At 36.4% G+C, this 16,376-nt stretch overlaps 1 pseudogene; it reads right to left on the reverse strand.

Moving 5' to 3' along the window:
* Nucleotides 1–10,367: 10,367 nt before the first annotated feature.
* LOC110924530 lies at nucleotides 10,368–10,832 on the reverse strand (annotated as a pseudogene).
* Nucleotides 10,833–16,376: the final 5,544 nt, after the last annotated feature.

Genomic DNA, 16,376 nt, shown 5'->3' on the forward strand with positions numbered 1-16,376 from the left:
TTTATAAAGCTCGCGACTCGTAGCTTGGCTCGTAGCTCGCTCAAAAGAAGCTCGAGAAAAACTAGCTTAAAAACTCAATTTGAGATGACGTGAACCATGCTGGCTCATTTTGTAACCAAGCCCAGCTCGGCTCGGCTCGGCCCATGGCTCGTTGGCTCGTTCTTAGGCTCGTTTAACTCCGACATAAAGCTCAAGATAAGTTTAAGCGCCTAAATTAATTTCGAGCTTGAGCTCGACCTCACCCTGGCTCGACTCGGCTCGACTCGTTTACAGCCCTATTTACATCAAGTTGTCGAAGTTTCCATTTATTGATAGTAGCAAGACTAAGAACAACACGAATGGTGGAAGACTTGACAACGGTACTGAAAGTATGAGAAAAATCTAGTCCCGGTACTTGATTAAAACCTTGTGCTACAAGACGTGCTTTGTAGCGATAAATGGAACCATCGGCTTTGTATTTTATTCGACATATCCATTTGGATCCGATGGCGTTTGAGGAAGAAGGACGTGGTACAAGGTGCCAAGTATGATTTCGATGTAAGGCATCGAGTTCCTCATGCATAGCGTGGACCCATTTGGCATCTTTGGATGCAGTTTTGATCCCTTTGGGAACATGAGTGGACAAGAGAGAGTGATGAAGAGGATGGTTGGTAAAATGAGCTAAGTTGGCAAAGTGCTTTGGTTTAAAAATGCTGGCTTTGGATCGGGTGGTCATAGGATGGTTATTTGTGGTTGGTATGGTGGGCGATGGTGGTTGAGCGGTTGTAGAGTTTTGATCCGATAATGAGTGGTGAGCGAGAGATGATAGAGCGGTAGAATTTGATGGGTGAGGAGTGTTGGGTTGATTTGCAGAAGTAGCGGATTGGGTTTCGGTGGTTTGTGGGCTGGGAATGTTTTCGAAAGGGTTGGTGTTTTGAGGAATTGGGTCGGTTGATGTTAAGGGAGGGCTATGTTGAGTTGGGCTGGAGGGCGGGTTTTATATAGAAAATGTTTGGGCCAGTTGAGGTGTGGTGTCGTTTTGACTTGGGCCAAAGGTGTTAGATTCGGATGGGCAAGAGGTGCAATGTGATGGTGAGATGTTTGGTATGGTTGGGGATGGATGTGGTGTTGTGTTGTGTTGGGTTGGTAGTGGAAGTGTGTCTTCAAAGTTTGTGAAGGGAATGAGAGAAATGTCGGACAGTTTGGTTGATGAGTGAATGGGGAAAATGTCTTCATCAAACTTCGCATGCCTAGTTGTATATATGTGACCGGTTGTGGTGTCTAGGCATCGAAAACCTTTGTATTTTGGACAATAACCAATGAACACGCAAGGAGCGCTTATTGGTAAAAGTTTGTTTTTGGTATAGTCGCAAAGATATGGGTAGACAAGACACCCAGAGACTCGTAAATTGAAGTAGTTGGGAGGATGTTTGAAAAGGACTTCAAAAGGAGATTTATTTTTAAGAATTTTGGTTGGTAAATGGTTAATGATGTAAGTGGCGGAAGTAAAGGCATCAAACCAAAACGGGGATGGAACGTGGGCATTGAACATCATGGCTAGGCCGGTTTCGGTTATATGACGATGTTTTCGCTCCGCCCTGCCATTTTGTTCCGGTGTATAGGGACAAGAGAGGCGATGTTGCACGCCAAGTTGTAAAACGTAATTTTGTACTCGATTGTTTGTGAATTCGGTTCCGCCATCACTTTGAAAAATTTTAACGGTGGTTGAAAATTGATTTTGGATAAGATTAAAAAAGACGGTTAGAACATTGAAAAATTCGGACTTGGCCTTTAAAGGATAAAACCAAGTGAGCCGAGAGTAATCATCAACAAAAATAACATAGTACAAATAGCCATCAATGGATGCTATGGGTGCGGGTCCCCAAAGGTCAGAGTGAATAATATCTAAAACATGTTGCACGCGTTTATTATTTTCAACAAAGGGCAAATGTTTAGCCTTTGATAGTTCACAAGAATTGCACAAACCCGGTTTGGGTAATAAGGATGTAACAAATACATGGCCAAGTTTGTTTAACTTTGTGATGGTGTCAAAGGAAACGTGTCCTAGGCGAGAATGCCATTTATTAAAAGAAGTACACAGATGAGAAGACGAAAGCGTAGCAACGAGAGGCTTGTGACCTTAGGTAAGAAAATAGAAGCCATTTTCGCAAATGCCTCTAGCAAGGACTTCCGCTGTCTTTTGGTCCTAGATGTGAAAATAATTGTTAGAAAATAAAACATCAACCGGTGAATCATTTGTGAGTCTACTTATGGATAGTAGATTCTTAGTGAGATTAGGAACGACAAGAACATTTTGTGATGAAATAGAATCATTTAGTTGAGAAGTCCCTATGTTAGTAACGGGTAATGATTGCCCATTACCAAAGGTGACATGTATGTTACCGGTATGATGTTTAGACTTTTTAAAACCGTTTTTATCTTTAAGCATATGTGTTGTAGCACCTTAATCGGCGGTCCAATCCGGAGTTTCCGGATTGATGTTGTATTAAGCATGGAATGCTTGTGCATGATTGGCATCTATGGAACTTGATTTTTTTTGGCGTAGGAAGCAAGATTGGGACATGTGGGTGCGTAGTGTCCATCTTTTCTACATAGTTGACAATGAGGAGTTCTTTTGGGATAGGTACTCACTCGGCCTCTAGACGAATTGGATCAGCCACGGCCACGAGAGGAGGGACGATTGTGTTTGGTTTGGTTGGCATAGAAGGCGGCTTCAGGTGTTTGAGAACCATGAAGTTTTTGAACAAAAAGTTCTTGGTTTTTGGCATTTTCAAGAAGGTCACGAAAAGGAGGGGCCAGGTGGATAGTGAGTTGAGAGGTTGAAAATGTCACACCCTGACTTTTGCGGAAGCGTATGATGTGTGACTTGTTCAATACCATTGCATTCAATTATAATAAACAACTATATGATTAAAACATGATGTTCATCCATTCATAAGTTCAAAATGTTACAAACACGTGTCATTAAGTTTCAACCCAAAATTCTCAAGTTACATTATAATACGAAAGTGGATGACATCTGAACTTGGATTTTACGTCTTGAAAACAACACATGCGCCCAAGATCCATCTTGTTTCCTGAAATACATGTAATTTTGAGAACATCAACAAAAGTTGAGCGAGTTCATGTGTTTTTGTATGAGTTCGAATAATCTTGTAAACATTTGTATGTATGCCTTTGTAATTTGGTATGAAAGCGTCTATGGACAGATCAATTAATGTGTAGCTAATACATTAAGATGTGTGCAATGGCATAGGAAGGCTCAAGCCTTACGGATTTTGTACCGGGCTTCCGGCTGTAAAACATAGTCACCACCTTCGGCCACTTCCGGCCCAGGGGTGGGGCTCGCAACACCCAAATATATCTATCACTCGTGTCCCTCGGTCCTTATACGAGGATTAATGGTCTTAAGTGTGCGCCTACCCATTCACATGATCTAACAGTTCATTCCTTAGCTAACCATACCATTTATAAACGTTTGTAAACATTTGTAACATGCATTTCACCCCTGAAGTAATAAAACTGAAAACAATTAAAAGAAAAGGGGGACATGAACTCACAGATTTGTGTCCTGTCTCCTGTATACCCAAAGTATGTATCCTTACGCCGTACTACAACCTACACACGTGTTATGGTTTATTAGACGGCTGGGTCGTGCCACGACTTTTAGTCTTGTTTGTTATGACTTAGTATCTTTGTGTTACATCTTTGATGTACTTGTATTATTCCAAAGTGTATAATTATTTGTTAAAATAATAATATTTTAACTTAAAATAATAGTATTTTAACTTAAAATATATTCATTAATTATTTGGAATATTTGATAAAATAATATATCTTGACTTGGTACATCATGTATTTATACATGTATGCTCTCCCAAGGATGGGTGTAATTATACTTGTGTATTTTTTCCAAGTATTGGTGGCGTATTCCGGTGTGTATTTATACGTATGAGAATACTTATTTTTGTTGTATTTACTAATTATTCTTATACTTAATTTTTGTATTAAATTTTTCGGGATAATATTTTTAATCAAGTTCACCAATATATATTCTTAATATATATATATATATATATATATATATATATATATATATATATTTTTTAAGAAATCTTTTATAGAAAATTATCTATAATCCTTCCTTGGCAAAAATAATTATATTTTCATATAAACCTCAAAAATAATATATTTTCAAGATTAACTTAGAAAATAATTATAAATCCATTTTTCACCCAATAATATATTCAAAATTTGCATAAGAAAATATATATCTTCTCCAAAAAGACTATATTTTCTATTTGTTCAAGAAAACATATATATTTTCTTTACTCAACAATAATATATTTTCTTCTTGACAAAAATATGATATATTTTTGTAACACTTGTAAAAATCATAATTTCCGTTTCTTTGGTTTCCAAAATACCGTTTAATTTATTTGTCAAAATATATATGAACTTAATTCCGGAATATATATATAAAATCCATATTCCTTGTTCGGTTTGTCCAATTTTTGGGTATAAATTATATATTTGTTCTCTTGGAATTTTGGTAATATTTTGTGTTATAATTCTTAGTATTTTGGTGAGTTATATTATTTCAAGTCCTAAAATAATATAACTAATACACATAATATACAAGTAATCACACAAATTGTGACATCTAAAAATATATTTTCCTAAGTATATACTTAGTCACTTTTATTTATCAAAAACCAACCTCCAATATTTGTAATTTTTGTAACAAAAATTATGGCAAATTTTATATGAAAAACCATGATTAAAATATACTTGTAAACACTTGTTTAAAATATTTTTCTAAGTGGTTAAATTCTAGAAAAATTTACCATAGTTTCCCCTTAAAAATGGAGGTTTCCATGCTTTCAAAGCATATTATTTTCTTTTAAAATCATCACCAATCAATCAACAATTCATTCATTACTTACCATGAGCCAAAATCTTACAATTTACACTACATCATGAACTTGAAATTTTGTAAAAACTTGTAGTAACTTACCATGTTAATTAGTAGACTTAGTTACCCTTTAAAACATGGTTATTTGTTTGTAAATCACATTCTTTAAGAATTTAGTCTTTCACAACTTCTAAAATGATTTTTTAAAAATATTTCTTCTTGAATTTTTCTTGTTAACCATGTGTTTCTAGCTTTGATTTATCACTAAAAATGTGATTAGTTTCTCTAAAAATCATGGTTGTGTAGTTCTTGTAAATAAACTTGGTTTCTTGAGAAAACTATCTTGGAAATCATCCATCTATAAGTCTTATATCATTTACCCATCATCATCTTTCATAAAAACAACTTCATCTTTCAGGTTCATGTTTACATAAAGGGTGATCACTTTGATTTCTTGGAAGATCATCCTCTCACTTTCTAGATCATGTGTTTAATCATAATCTAGCAAGTCTCTTATGATGTTTAACATTATAAGCACAAGAAATCAACAATCAAGATGCACACTTACACTTAAACAACATAGTTTCTTATGATTTTAAGCTTTATGTTAAGAGTTATGTTCTTCTGCTTTCATGATCTTCATGATTAACATCTTACATGATCTTTTTACCAACATAATAAGAAGTAAAATGAGATTATAAGAGTCTTACTACTAGCACAAGGCTAGGGAAGAGATCAAGAATGATGAAGGTGATAAATTTGGTGGTTAAAAGCTCTTGAGAGAGGTCCTTCAACTTCCAATGGCACCAAGCTCCTTAATCAAGCTCCTTACACCTTTGTAGCACCTTAGAATGGATGAATGGGAGCTTGAATGTGGTGGTATCGTGGTGGTGGGTTACGACCGTGAGTGAGGAAGGAAGGAGAGGAGTGTTGAGTGGTGATGTTTGTGAAAATGAGAGTTATGAAGGATCTTGTGGTTTATAAGCTTACTTTCCAACATGTTGTAGTCTTATGTGTAATATGTCTCTAAAGAATCAAACAAGATCTAATAAACAATTTAACAAAATCATGGGTGTGGGACCCATGTTGGATCCGACAATGGGGGGTGTATAATTGGTTTTCAAATATTGGTTAAGGACATGGTTAGATCTTTAGGGATTTTAGTTTGGGTTAAGTGTGTTATGTGTTTATAGGATGTGTTATGATGTTCGGTGACCATAACTAGCTTCTTAACACTAAAACAATGCTTCTAGTTGAAAATTTGGTGCTTCGGGTAGTGTCCGGTTGTTCGGTTGGTTACCGGCTCGTTAAGGTGCTAAATTACGTAGTTTTATGTGCTTTATGTTCCCTTTTGTGACAGTATTGATTCCCGACACTTAGGAAGGTATTCTAGACCATTAAACCATAATTCTGCATAATATTGTATAGTTAAAATGTTGATTTTTGCTGAAAATAGCAGAATTCTGCAGTTTAGGTAAGTTTTAGGCACTTTCCGGCACTTAAACTATCACTAGGAAGGCAGTTTTATGATCCTTGCTTTCCTACACACTATACTAGTGTAACTCTTGGTTTCTGGCCTATTCTGTGTCTTAACATTATGTCTGTCTGAGTGCTGCACTACCGTCAGTACTTATTTATCTGACAACTGTGCTAACTTTGTTTCGTGCACTAATTGAACTATATAGTGTTGCATGCAATAATGGTAAATAATCTTGCAACATGTAATGCACTTGTATGTATATGACAGCATCCAGAAAATTATTTATGTCACTAATTAGATCGGGCACAGTCATTAATGCACATATTACTATTTAATTATTGTACGGATACATGGAAATTTGACAGTTGTCACAGAAAATTTTTCGAACGAGGGGCCTAAACTATAAAGGAACCAGTGGCTCTTGTCCTCGTCACTAATCGAATGTCCTATTGCAGCAAGTTGGTCAAAAAGTCCTTTGAACTTTCGACCGTTTTCGGAAACTGTGGAGTTTCCTTTTTGAAGATTCCGAAAAGTATCGGTCAGATTATGAACACGCTCAATAGAGCAATGACTATAGGCGTTAGCCAATGCTTTCTAAACCGAAAGGGCGGTGTTATGTCCGATGGTTTCAACCATCGATTCTTCGGTGAGGGGAGAGTTAATGAGGAGAAGAACTTTTTGGTCATTTGTTTTCCAGGAAACGAATTCTGGATTCACAGTGATTTTGTCTTCGGCGGTGATAGTTTCGGGTGGGACAGAAATCGAACCGTCAATATGCCCGGCGATTTTGAGGTATCTGAGGACAGGGGTGACTTGTTTTTCCCATGCAAGATAGTTGGTTAAGTTAAGTTTAATGTTGATTAAATGGGTTAGGGAATGGAGACAATTTCTCTTATTTGCTGATACCATGAGATTAGGGAAAGTTTGAATGATTTCTATTACACTAACACCTCCTATTAATACAAGAGTTGTTATAAAACTAGAGGAGACAATTTCTCCTATTTGCAAAATTAGAGAATACTACTAAATACAATTTATTTGATATATCTTATGAATAATGTAGAGGCAATATTTGTGGGATTGCCTAATGATACTTAAGCATATATGATACGCTATTGCATTGACTTGTTAACTTTTTCCTCATCAAGCGACCAGGGTCGTACCTATAATGTTTCATGGCTAGGCAAGAGCCTAGAGCCTTCAGAAAATAGGGGCCTCCAATTTTTTAAACATCTTTTATATATATATAGTATTTGTGTATTAGTGTGGTAGGCTTAAATGAACCAAACAAAAACTATATTTATTGCAAGCCCAATTAAAGAACTAATTTTAGAATAAAAATGACTAATTCCAACTCCAAGCAATATGCAATTCAGTTTTTATTTAGGTCGTCATTGTCATTCTCGCTAACTATATTGCCACCCGCGCTCAATTTCGCAAATCGTGGAGAGATTAGAGGTGGAATTAGGGGAAATTAAAGACGTCATGAAGATAATCCAGGTTGGCCAACGACTAATTTTTATAATAATCTCTATATATTGCAATTTACTCAATCACTTTGCCCTAAATCTCTAATTGATACTTCAAATCTTTGAAATTTGATATTTGATATTGTGCTTGTGAATTTCTGATTGGGACTTGAAAGGCAGAAAACAAAACCTATTTTTCTTTATACCAATTCAAAAGGGTCATGACTTTATAATTCGTTTACAGCCTTCAAAAACGTTAGACTGGTCCTGCAAGCAACCCTTCTTATAAGAAGCAATATCGAACCACAAAGAGCATAACGTCTACTATTTTGTCTTTTTTGTTTCATATATCACTACTACAAAACAGATCTTTAGACGGGGTGATATGGGTTTTAAGACGGTGTTTTCAACACCGTCTTAAAGTACACCGGTATAAAATCAAGTCTTATTAGACGGTGTTCAATTTGAACACCGGCTTAAACTTGATGAACACCGTCTTTTGGTGTTCAATTTGATCCCCATATTAAACTTGATGAACACCGTCTTTTGATATTATGATATAAATCGTCGCTGTTATCCTGTCGTCGCAATCGTCACTATTTCCCTGTCGTCGCTGATGCTTAAAAAATATTTTTTTCTTGTTTTTTCAATACAAACCTGCCAATTTCCGGTTCACGACACACAAAAACTAAATAAACCTGAACAAATAAGCACAAACGTAAGCATAAATGGTTGCCTCTCAAAAAAAAACATAAGCATAAACATCACAAACGTCACAATTCGGGTTCGTTTTAAGTCACCAATTCACAAACACGTCATAAAACTACCTAACATATAATTGTACGTCATATCCGTGTCATAATCCGCTTCTTCATCAGATACTTAGCCAAATACTTTCCAAACTTAGTCGGATAACTTGAACTCAAGTTAAGTTAAGAAGTATTGAAGTGCTAGAAAGGGCTCATTTACACCAAATACTTTCTAAGATGATAGTAGAGGTTCCTGCAAATTTAATAACATAATGAGAACCCATTGTAAACCAATACAATCATAGTTGTCAAATATTTACAGTTACCAAACATAAAGCGAACATGCGAAACTGCATCAAAAAACAGACCTGCGTTTTGATCTGGAAAATGGCAAGAAATCAATTGTGGTGTTGTGGTCATCGGAAATTTTCCTCTGTTCTCGTTACCACTTGCTCCTGAACTGCAAATTCGAACCAAAGCTCATTCTAATAAATATTTATGCATATGTTCTTTTATATTTGGTGAAAACAAATATATGAGAGAACTGAACATGAGACATTTAGTCCAGTCGAATCATGTATATCAAATTTTGATGTCCATCGATAAATATATTATATTTTGTTATTTAAAAGAAATTATTGCATCAAATAATCAACACAGGTGGAGAAATAATAGCAGATTGTAAAGGGCAGTAAACACAGCAGCATTAAGATGTGCAGAACAGAATTTTAACAGTATGTTAATCGTTAATATAACTAGCGCAGTATATCAGTATGTCACAGTTCTTTTCTGTGCGAGTACTGTCATATTCCGTTAAGTGTAAGAATAGAAGTTTCTATTCTATGTGTTACTGAATTGTGAAACCGTGAAAACACAAAGGACATCTTTTGCAGCATACCTTTGATGATGAGAGGTTCCAGCTGCCATTTTCCGCTACTTCTGATATTGTCATCTGCTATTTATGTGAAACAGAGTTAGAAGGAAAATGAATCGAACTGTTAAACCAGATTTTTAAACCGATAACTGAATTGTATGAATCAACGGGTTTCAATGGTTTTCTACTACAATACTTATCATAGATTGTAGTGTAAAATCAAAGAAGCGGTACACAAGCTTTAGCTTTAAGAAAAGTTTGTACTACTAGGGGCGGTTTGGCCAATTTTGACAAAAATTCTAGGTCAAATGGTTAACTATTGTTTCAGAAAAAATAGGGGTGTTCAATATTCAGTTCAAACCGATTTTCGGTTTCAACTTTTCCAATTCAGTTCAAATCGAAAAACCCGTATCATACATATATAATATGCAATATATGTAAGCCCATTGCCAAGGTTTATTCAATTGAAAACCAAAAACCGAACCAAATTATAATTCGGTTTCAACCAGGCTGAATTCGGTTCAGTTCATTTCCACTCAAAAAGACTGTCAAAACGAACAACCCAAACCGATTAACCTGTAAACCGAACTAATGAATACCCCTAAAACAATACAAACCAAACCGGTCAGGTTAGTTGACCACAGACCAGGCAAAACGGTTCGGTTTTGATAGGGATTCATCTTAAACTAAGAAAAAGAAACCTAATTTCTAACCCTACCAACAAATTCAAACCTCAAATCATCCAACAAAAAAAATCAAAATCATCACAATTATAATCATCAAACCACATAAACAACAATTTGATTCATAATTAAACAAAACAAGCATCACACAGTACCTAATTTTACACATAAATATAAAAAAACAGAAATCAACAAACTTATTTATTATTATTATTATTATTATTATTATTATTATTATCATAATCAACGATGTTATTAACAGTAACACACCTCGAGTGCTGAACAATCGATCGTCCGATCGAATTAATCCAATCCTCCTTATCCTTCTCAGAATCCGCAATAAAATACATAGTATCAGATCGAGTAGACAACTCAAACGCAAACTCTTTATTAATAACATCTTCAGCCCCTTGACAGTGAGACAGGTAGCCACTGGAACAACGCCACATGGCTTCGATCCGCGGGTGACAATAAACTCCCTGAACCAGAAGAGTTTACCCTGTTTGAGAACGAACCAGTGGTGACGCCAGGTTTTGATGTACTCGCCTTGTTTGGTGAGCCAGCCGATGTGCTCTGGGTTGGACCAGTACTCGATGTTGTCGTAGTCGTCTGGGTTGGGTGGTGTGTCGCCCATCGCGGTTCGCCATAGGCTCGCCATGGAGAGATGGCGGTGTTTGGGCGGAGATGGTGGTGGAACAAAGGTGTGGGTTTTGGGGACTCCAGTGAGTATGTTAGGGTTTCTACTCTTAAGTTCCGTTTTTTATGTTTTTCTTGAATATTTTAATCAAATGTATGATATTTATAAGACGGTGTTCAAGACAACACCGTCTAAAGGTTGTATAAAATAGTATAAGACGGTGTTTAAGCATTAGACAGGGTTTTTTGAATTTTCTTGAATATTTTAATCAAAACATTGATTTTAAGACAGTGTTATTGCTTTAACCCCGTCTAAAATAAAACTTCAACACCGTCTAATAATCCATTTTGTAGTAGATTTCTACACTTTATAACACAGTAATCAATCAATTCAAATCGACAATCATCAACGAACAATGATCATTAACAACTCAACCGATTTCATGCCTAACAAGAACAAATAGTTTCAGATCATGAATAACAACAATTCAAATAAAATCGATGAACATCAACAACTCAGATCTGAATTACCAAACGCAATCCTACAAAATAAATCAGATCTTCTTTCAGTACGTATGAATGATACTTTTCAATTGATAGAGCACAGAAATCGTGTATACGATCAGATTTATCAGTTGAAAATCAGTTTCAGTAAAATGATGCCAAGGATATCCGGGTTTAAGGTTAATAGACGCACTACTTAGTATAAATCCGCGGCGGGAAGCCAACGGTTATACCTTAATAAATATGGACACATTGTCGGGTGTACGCCTACACCCGCGTGTCAAGGTCGTGGCCATTTCGTAAAATGATGCCAAGGATATCCGGGACATGGTCATTAAACTCCCAAAGGCATAAAACAAACAAAACCAAATTTTTAAATGGGTCACATTGATAATACCCAACTACTAATGAGTTAGGGTCAATTGCCCGACCAAGCGGTATTTTATATACCGTATCCCAAGCCCGTATAAGGGAAAATAAGTTAAAAGTATTTACCTGAGCAAGTATAAAACCACAATAAGCAAATGCAAGTGTCTTTTACTGGTCTCCTATTCTGGAACGAAGGTTTATATTAACCTATTAGAATCCTAACGGGTCTTTAATTTAGCCTAAGCTTAGACCGGTTAGTTTCAAAGGATAAATACGGTTTAATCGCATGAAAGGCGGAAACCGGAAATGGAATGTGATTTAGACCCAACAAGTTTGGAGGCTTGTATATCACGGGTAAACTAAACACATTCTGGATTTTGAGACAAAGTTGATACGGTTTGACCCGTTTCGGCTAATATGTGTAAACTAGTTACATAAGCCGATCCGAATGCGAAAATGCGTAACGGGTAACCATATAATTCATATACAAGTTTCCTGAGATTATATGCACTAAGTATGTTGTGATATCAGTAAGATATGTCCTATTATGCCCCAAATGATTTTAAACTCAATTTACGCCTCACAAGGGCGTTTTGGTCATTTAAAAGGGTATAAAAGAGTTAAACTAACATTCTGAGTTATATATCTGAATAAATCAGTAAATATACTTAGTTAACTTTGTTATAACAGTATATTATCAAATATATGTGAATTTTATTAATTATAACCATCTTATGCACCAAAAGGGCATTTTGGTAATTTCACATAAGCCCTAAAGGTCAAACTGGAAATCTGAGTTTCAATCTTTAGTTTACTGTTATAATAGAGAATTCTACTAAATATATCAGTAGGTATTGACCCTTATACATATAAACTAGTTTTGACATACTATGTCGTAAAAATGCCTAAAAAGGCGATTTGGAGCCATTTCCGGGTTTTAAATGAAAAGCTGATATTTTTATAATTCCAGAAGGCTCAAAATAATACATTTATCATAATAAATCAGTAGAAAAAGGTTTGAGGCCAAAAGGATTTATAAAACCCATTTTATGCCAAAAAGGGCATAACCGGCAATTACCGAAATAAGTTTGGAACTCTAAGTTATATTCAGCCTAAAAATAAATAAAAATCTTTAAAAATCCCAAAATATTATTATATATCAGTGGGTATAAAGTTTTGATATAAAATTTGGGTTTACTTAGGCTATATGCTAATTACGCTAATTAATTACTAAGAAAGCTTCTAATTACGCTAATGAGCATAACTCTTACTCTAGACCTCAAACTGATGTCAAATTTTGGGTACAAGTTTATAATTCAGTAACTAAGATGTTTACTCTTTTACATTTTCAAAAATCACATTTTATGGATATTTGGGCATAATAGTCAACATATGGCATTTAACGGAAACTTGCATAATAATTAGACAACTAGTGAACTAAGCCGTATAATCACAGGAGGTTATACCAACATGTTACTAGGTCCAAAAGAAGCTCTAAGGCATTCCTATTCTTGGCTAAAACGGGTCAGAACTGAAAGTCAAAGCGAAAGTCAAACTATGTGACTTTCGGTTCTAAACCGGGTCTAATCAGAAAATTGTCGAGTTGAACATGTTGGGACATGTTCTTACATTGGTTACCATGTTATATTAATGATCAAACAGGTTGCATGTATCCTACATTGCTAATTATGCATTTATTTGGATTTAAACATTCTGTTGACTTTTTAAAGTATACTTTGACTCGACAATTAACATGGTTAGAGTGGGAATCTGGAAATACCCTTTTAAGGGTTTGTTACCCACATAATTACCTACTAATATGTGTTTTTAGTTCGAGATTTAACTGAGTAATTATGGATTAATCTCGAAGTCAAACCTTAATTACGATAGTTTGACTTTTAGCTAATTAACTAAGCTAAATTGGATTAGGGATGATTAGGATCACTTACAAAGATCCTAAATAGGATTAGAGACTTAATGAGAACTTGTTGCTGTCCAAGGAAGCTCCAGAGAATGCTCCAAGTGAATGACACAAATGAATGATCAAAGTTCACCACACTTCACTCCCTTATATAGTGACCAAGATGCTCTAGGATCAAGACATGGAAGTCTAGGATGGTTACAAGATCACCCCAGGTGTCCTTAATAGGCTAAATACTGCCTAGCAAGTCCCTTGTTTCAAAAACCATCTCAATAAGGCGGTGCAACAGGCTGAACAGGCAGCTGTCTATTTTCTGCTGCCAGCGACAGGCTTACGGACCATAAGCCTAAGCTCTTGCGGTCCGTATGCAGCCCTTGTGGACCGTATGCTCAGATGGTTGCGATCCGTAACCGACCTTTGCTGAAATCGCCCAGATATGCATCTTACGGACCGTAAGCCATGACCCTTATGGTCCGTAACCGTTGGTCAGAGGACAAAAATTTGTAAACTTTCAAGCCTTGACCATGCAATCATACAAGTCCGAATCCATGCCATCTTTCTCAGTTGTGGGGCCTTTTTGCACAGCCATTGCATGCTTGCAAAGGCCTTACATGTTTCCCACTTTACTTTGGATTCTTGTGGGAAGATAGAATTGACGGAAAATGCAAGAACAAGTCTTGGATTCTTAATAGTTGGACAACTTTCAATTTTTTTATTCAAATTTCCATTAGAATAGCATTTAAACTAGCATTTTCTTGTAGTAACATTATTAATAGTCCACTCTCCATATAAAGATGGAATTTTATTTATTTAGAAACAACCGGTTAATATATATAAGATGTTTATCAAACGATTTAAGGATCTTGGGATTTATAATTTGGGTCGCTCAGAGGTATTTTAATAACATGTCGCCCTTGGGCCGTTCAGAGGTATTTTAAATAACATGACGCCCTTTCTTTTAAAATCCTACCATACATCTTTTTATTTGATCCGGTTTTCCTGACACGTTTGTCTCTCATGACACGTGTCTTTATTTTATTGGACATGAATTTCTGAGGTGTTACATCCTCACCCCCTTAAAAGAAATCTCGACCTCGAGATTTATTAAAACAATTGAGGGTATTTTTCCTTCATTGTGGACTCCAACTCCCATGTATAATCGGGACCTCTTCGCCCACCCCATTTGACCTTGACAATGGGCACATACTTCCTTCGAAGCTTCTTTACCTGTCGATCCTCAATCGACACAGGTTTTTCCACGAATTTTAAGCTCTCATCTATATGCACATCTGTGTGTGGTATGACTAGTGATTCATCAGCTAGACATTTCTTCAGATTGCAGATGTGGAACACATTGTGAATACCACTAAGCTCTTCAAGTAAGTTTAACTTATAAGCCATTGACCCAACACATTCGATGATCTCGAATGGTCCTATATACCTCGGGCTTAACTTACCTTTCTTACCAAATCGCATCACCCCCTTCCAGGGTGATACTTTGAGCAGAACCTTGTCGCCAACCTCGAACTTGAGGGGTTTTCGTCTTTTATCTTCATAGCTCTTCTGCCTATCTCGGGCAGCTTTCAAGCGGTCTCAAATTTGAACAATTTTATCCGTTGTCTCAAAGACTAAATCAGGACCTGACAATTGAGTATCTCCTACTTCTGCCCAACAGATGGCGTTCTGCACTTTCTACCATATAGTGCCTCAAAAGGCGCAGCCTGAATACTAGTGTGGTAGCTATTGTTGTAAGAGAACTTGACCAAAGGTAGGTGCCTATCCCAGCAACCTCCTAAGTCAATCACACATGCACGCAGCATGTCTTCCAAAGTCTGGATGGTACGCTCATTCTGCCCATCTGTCTGAGGATGGTAAGCTGTACTAAAGTTTAATTGCGTACCCAGAGACTGTTGGAAACTCTTCCAAAAATGCGACGTGTATCTAGTATCCCGATCAGAGATAATAGACACTGGTACCCCATGCAGAGATACGATTTTATCAACGTAGAGTTGGGCCAACATGTCCGAACTGTATGTCTCCTTAATGGGTAGGAAATGTGCTGACTTAGTCAGTCTATCAACTATTACCCAAATAGTGTCATTCCCTTCTGCGTTTTAGGAAACTTGGAGATGAAGTCCATCGTTACCATTTCCCATTTCCACTTGGGGATTTCAGGCTGTTGTAGCAAACCTGACGGCTTCTGATGCTCAGCCTTGACTTGAGCACATGTCAGACATTTGGCTACATAGGCAGCTATAGACTTCTTCAAGCCTATCCACCAATAATTTGCCTTCACATCCTGGTACATCTTATCCGCTCCAGGATGGATGGAATATCTGGAACTGTGGGCTTCCTAAAGGATAACGTCTCGAAGACCTCCATAAACAGGAACCCATATTCTTCCATTTAATCTCAGGATTCCGTCTTTGCCATAGGATAACTGCTCTTCAGTTACTCCTAACTTTTCATTTGGATAGTTAGCTTCCAACACAGCTTCCTTCTGTGAAGCTAACAACCTCTCATTTAGACTATTCTTGATTTCAATGCTCTTAGCATTGATTCTGATTGGCTTCACTCTTTCTTTTCTGCTCAGGGCATCTGCGACTACATTGTCCTTGCCTGGATGGTATCTTATTTCACAATCATAATCGTTCAGAGTTTCCATCCAGCGTCGCTGCCTCATATTCAAATCTTTCTGATTGAACAGGTGTTGAAGGCTTTTGTGATCAGAATAGATCACACATTTAGTCCCATACAGGTAATGCCTCCAAAGCTT

Source organism: Helianthus annuus, chromosome 17 (genome assembly GCF_002127325.2).
Source record: "Helianthus annuus cultivar XRQ/B chromosome 17, HanXRQr2.0-SUNRISE, whole genome shotgun sequence".
Taxonomy (NCBI): Eukaryota; Viridiplantae; Streptophyta; class Magnoliopsida; order Asterales; family Asteraceae; genus Helianthus; species Helianthus annuus.